The following is a 6,177-nucleotide window of genomic DNA, read 5'->3' as shown; positions in this document are numbered from 1 at the left end:
TCTCCTTTAATGAGGGTGTTTGAATTATGTCAGTATTTTGTGTCAGCTGTTGGAAATCAGCTTACACTGGATTTTTAGAAAATTGTATGAACACAATAACATGCACAATTCATTTTAATAAGTCAAGACACCTGGAAAATGGAAAGCAAAGAATACAAAACGGTGGGGAGGCGATAACATAATTATCTGTTTGGATTTCATTGAGCTTTTAAAAAAACAATTAACACTGTGTTTCTTACAGCTTTAACATAGACTAATACTGTGACATAATAGAAATTCTTACATTGTAATGATTAGGTTTTTTGAGATGAGAGAGTGCACAATTTCCATATAAAATCAAGGGGAGTGAAATCTGTACTACTTTGTTTATATAGCTTACCTGATTGATACTATGTTTTACACCGTGGGGTTGCATCTAAGAGGAGTGTTAGGCCAATAAAACTATATGAAAGAAAACAGATTCAGATATGAGACAGAAACAAGGTATCTCTGAAATGTCCTAATTTTATTAAAAGGAACCAAAAATTACAGGTGTCATAAGTCTAGGGAATGCTGACCCATGTGGCTTTAGCCAACTGGAAATTTTTCTTCAAGGCCAGAGCACAGAATTAAAGGTATTGAACAGACTCAAGACACCAAATTCAAGAGGAAGGAAATGTGTGGGCCACCTCAGCTGGGAGAAGATGCTGTGGAAGACGTACTGAGTGTAATTTACTGAGACATACCAGAAGTTAGTGGTTAAATAAGACACAGTTCTGAGTCTTGTGGCTTTCAGGTAAATAAAGAATATTTTAAATTTTGCTATACCTGCTATGGGTGACCTCCATCAATCATTAGTGTAGTTCATGTGAAAACTTTTCTTACAGGGGCTTGCTCAGTTCATGTGGTTGAGGAACCCAGAAGTTCAGGCCAGCAGCACTTGTCCTCTTCAAAAAGAGGACACTGGCATGTGTGAAAGGGGTTGGAACCTGGGAGGAACAAGTGGTACAGGAAAAGTATCACAGATGTCCAAAACCCTGCAGGTAATTTAACTATGGGACCATAGGTGAAACCATCAGCAGCCACAGTGAAATGGCCAGGTGTAAGGAATGAGAAGGAAGGTTTGTTACTGTCTCAGACCTTACAAGATACCGTAAGGTGTTGAGCACATGTTCCTGCAGCTTCTTGGTGCACTCAGGTTGCTAATAGGTTTAGTTTGCAGTAATTACTAATGTTAACAATTATGTTCCACCTTTAATCTGCAGTGAATTCTGTAGACTGTCTGCCCTGTGAACATTGGGGTGTATGTCATGCATGCTTGCCTTCAGTTGTTATGGCCATATAGCATATACCCATTTTCATGAGGAACCAGATGAATACTTGGTCGGGCTAGACCAAGTGCACTTAAGACAAGCAGCCATGCATCATCAGGCCTGCCACTCGACCCAAGAAACTAGCACACAGTGGCTGTAAGCTACAGTGAAAGTCCTGTTAAGAAAGGTGAGGGACTTCTGCCCTGACTACATCATTCCTTTATATGTTGGAATCAAAATCCCCAGTGCAGCTCTTCTTATGCTATTTAAAGAGCTTGATGGCTGTGCTTAGTAGAGAAAAGTGCTTGGCACTCACCTACTCAGTGATGTTCTGAGGTCAGACCAGGTATCAGAGGTGATCATCTTTATGACATACAGGCAATGCAACTTCTGTCAACTAACTTATAACTGAACATTGTAGTTAGTAAGAAACAGCTATTCTGAAGGAGACATTTGCTGTTTCTTTTGATGATTTGATTGAAACCAGATGGACAAGGTTTAAAGAGGCCCTCAGTAAAGCAGCCCTTTCAGCTAATTATGGCACACACTAATACATAAATGAGAATTATTTTGGTGTCTGTTCTTTCCAGGAATCTCTAGGCTGACTGAAATAGTGCAGAAATAAGTAAGAGAAATTAATAGAATGACAGTTTTCCTGCTTAATACTTTTAAATTTTTGTTTTCATTGTAAATGGTTGTGTAAATGACCATGGCCATGTGAATGTCTGCGGTTTAGAACATCTTTGCACGTAGCTGATGGGAGATTTCCTCTAGTACTTAATGTTGGTAATGCTACCACATAAGGAAGATAGCGAAAGACTCACATAAGCCTTTTTACACCTCCAGTCTATACGGCAACCTAAGCTTCCAGAAAGCAATCGCTTATTCCTGGGCATGAATTTTGTGCAGTGACTAGCTGTAGCTGTTCCAGCATGAAACTTAGCAGAACCTGCAAGCCTACCTGAGAACCAAATTGTTGGGCAGAGAGGCCCTTCTCTCCTTATGGTGGCTACAGCAGATTTGCATACCTCTGCATCACCTTGCAGCTGCAGTGGTGACTGCAGTGTCAACATACCCACAGGCACTCATCCAAGCTAGAGCTCCACAGTGTCCAGAGACAAGTCCCCATCTAATGAAATCAGCATGTTAAAAGTATTAAAAAAAAAAAAGTTGGCACTTTTTTGAAGCGTTTGAAGAACTTGTCATCTGTCTCCTTGGCCCTGTCATTAAGATAATGTACACATATGGCATTTTATAGACCTTGGGATTGTGAGGTGCTGATATCAATGCTGGTGGACCTGCAGGCACACCTCAAGTTTCAGCCAAAGTAGTGCATCCTTCTTACAGCAAGGAGACACGGCTGCAGGGATTTAGGTATGAAAGCCTCATTAGCCAGGCCATAGACCTTCTTCTTGCTCTGCAAAAACAGGGATATCATTCAAGTGCCAAGAAAATAAGTAAAAATTATGGTAGGAAAAATTAATATTTCAGCCCTACCAGGGATTTTAAGCTACCACAGATAAGCAGCTAATGCTGGGGCTCATTCTATGTAGTTGAAATCGGCAAGGCCTTTATTACTGAATTTAGTGTAAGAGCTGATTTTTCTGAGCGTTTTCATCCCTGTGTGCCAAGTTGCCACTTGGTAGGGATGTCTAAAGTACAGATGATTGATGCTTCAGAAGTAGGACTATAACGGAAATGCTAGTGCAACCTTAATTAGAGCTCCCTGATTGTGCAAAGGGAGCTGGGAAAATGCATTTGTCTAGTTTGATTATGCTCAGCTGTTACCCTGTATTTGGAAGACAACAACCCTGGCACACTAGAATGACCGAGCAACATGCAGTGCCCAGTCATTTTCTATGCTGTCGCAGTAACAGTACAGCCTGGGCTTCAAATTTTGAAGCACTGTAGAAAGGCAAAGCTTCTCCACCGATAGCCTGATCCAGCACCCCTTGAAATCAGCATGAAATTTGCCATCAGCTTATAAAAACATGGCAGTTTTAAAACATAGATATGTGCTGCCCAACAACTATGGTGCCAAACAAGTCTCATTGAATTCTGTTTGCCATAGTGTCATGGTTGGCACTTGTGGCCATCTGTTTGCTTAAAAAAAAAAAAAAGAAAAACCAAAACAGCAAGCAAATTTGACAACATACTGCTACTTCTTCCTACCGTTCTACTATGACCTAGTTCTTTACCCATCCCCAGCTTTATCATGTTGGTTCTTTTGTTGAGCCTTTGGATGAACCCTTGAGTGTCATCATCTGCTACTGTTCCCCAAGTTGGGTTCAGCAGCTCTGCTCCTAGTTTTGCATTCTGCAAGGCACAGAATCCCTAAATATTTAGTGCCCAGAGGTATCCATGAGAGGAAAACCAGCCATGGGAAAATGAGGCATCATGCTATTTTAAAGACAAGGTATTTGAAGCTTTTTCAGGACTTGATTTGGCAAGGCACCTACGTGTACGCTTCACTTCAGGAGCAGCTTCATTGATTTCACTTGTGTGCCTGAGGTTTCGCTCATGATTAAGTCTTTTCCTGAGTGAGTGGTGCTCTGGCCACTTGTCTTCTCTACCAAAGGCTGCAGTGCCTGTGTGAGGGGGCATTCTCTCAGGTATGTATGCACTGGTGTTTGGATCCGTGTTTGCTTGCATCTTAATGGTGTAATGGGCTGTAGTGCAGTATGAAAATTGGGAACAGGATGCTGCATTGTCAGCATCCATGAAGCTCTCTGGAATGCAGAGTTCTAAGACTAGTGTGAGCATTAAGACAATAAAAATATTTTTTTTCCTGCAAGAATGTTAAGAGAGAAGAAAGAAGATTGTGCTTTTTGGTGTTTAATAGATTGGGCTTTTCGGCAAACCAGATGATAAATCCTTTGAATTAGGAGCTGTGAGAGCCAATTACTGCCAGATACTCTTCTGTGCCTCCAGCATTACCTCAGTGATGCTAGTACAGGTGATGAGTTCTTGCAGACTTTTACTAATAGAAGTAACTAACACCAGTAGACAATCCAAATGAAAATGAGATGAAAGAACTACCCTGAAGACAATTTCCATCTCCTCTAGATGTAAATATCAACAGCAGACTAGGTTATAGCTATAACCTTTCTGTGATTCACCACCCTAGGATGTTAAAGGCTATTTATCTACTTACATGCCAGTAACCATAGATCTCATTTGTCCAGGACTCCCATTGACAAGGCCATTGTACACATGGATTTCTGTGGGAATCTTCTTTTTCCTATGGAACGTTTTTCTATGGCTAATTCTAGAATTTTGCATGTTTGTTCAGGATTTCCAAATACCTGGCAATCCTGGATGTATCTCTTGATTCTGTGCAGACTTGTGACCATGTGTGATGAGTGCACCTCATCCAAGAAGCATCACACGTTCTGCATGACGTTCTGCTCCTGTGCAGTAGATACAGCACAATGAGAACATTTGGCACACTATGTATGCACAGTAAAACCATCTAGTACCTGAACTTCTTGAGGAGCTATCAAACCTTCTGCACATTTGATCACCATTCAGCAAGTCCATGGGTTTCTTGCCTATATAGATTTTTACAGCACATGCATGCATTGTAGGGAAGCATAGGCTTTCTGCATGTCTATTGCATTATGAATATGCACATATTTCAGCTGTGAATGGCAGCCCTGTTGTTGTGCAAAATTTTAGGCAATCCCAAGGCAAATGCTAAATGGTTTGCAGTTTGAAAGGCAAGGTCTGAAAGGCAGATGAAACCAGTAGGAAAGGGGAAGAAGAGTAATGTTATAAAGGTCAGCAGCTGAATTACTGTTTTTAAATTTTTCTACTTTGTTGTGCCTTCCAACATTACAAGGCCACAGTGGGGTTCTTCTGATCACATTGATGGAAGTCACTTGACATTATCCCATAACTTTTAATCATGTTCATAGCTCTTTTAGAGTGTAGTCTGTATCAATAGTAAAAGAAATGTATGCATGGGCATTACTCATAGGAGAAAAAAAAGTAAAGGACTGAGCCTTTGAAATAGGTCTAAAGGTGCAAAGTTAGAATTTCAAGCTGAACTTTCAAAAAATGAAGTAAGAGCTGGGCTACTCTGGAAACAAATGATCTCTGAAAGGTATAAAAATAAATCAAGTTCCCTAGCCAGCTTTGCATCTCTTCAAATACAGAGTATAGAGAAAAGAGGAGGCCAGAAGGCCACTGCTTGTTGTGCAACATATAACATCCATTAAGTGACTAATTTGCAGAAAGGGTTGCTTTTGGAAGTTGCTAGGCATCAATGTCCTGCCTCAAACGTCCTACCTTTGCCCTTTTCATCCAGTGGACAATCTGAAGGTTTACTAGCACTGGCTTGCCTTTAACTGACCAACTACCCTGTGACCTGATACCCTACTGGGTGACTAGCACAAGCAGAACTGTTGATTAAGTCACAGCTTTCTCATGTGGTTGAATTTACTTCATTGTGTGGTTGAATTTACTTCATCACACAGTTAGTGGGTCTATTCCTATATGGGTTTCTGAATTACACCTAATACACCAGCAAGGAAATGGTGAAGCCATTCATTGTTTTTCTGCACTTACTGTCTTTTTTGCTTCAGCAGCTGTCTTTGTACTTGTAGGTAATACCATCTTCCCAAGTAACATTGGCTATGTTGTCAAAGTATTAAATCTAAATGTTAGGTGTAACTGATTCAGATGTGCAAACTTGAACAGGTATTTTTATTGTGAAAAACAATTGTTGCTAAATAGCTATCTAACAAGGAAAACATAATTATAAAGAATCTTTTCCATCTCCTGCACTAATCGAATGAACAGAATTCTTCTGTACTACTTTGCAGACATGATCTGTTATTGAATTATTGCATTAACACTGGGTTGCTGTTTTACCTTTGCCCCA

The sequence above is a fragment of the Strix aluco genome, chromosome 1 (assembly GCF_031877795.1).
Source record: "Strix aluco isolate bStrAlu1 chromosome 1, bStrAlu1.hap1, whole genome shotgun sequence".
NCBI classification, from domain to species: Eukaryota; Metazoa; Chordata; class Aves; order Strigiformes; family Strigidae; genus Strix; species Strix aluco.
The sequence above is the reverse complement of the archived record's forward strand: the minus strand, read 5'-3'. Positions refer to the sequence as shown.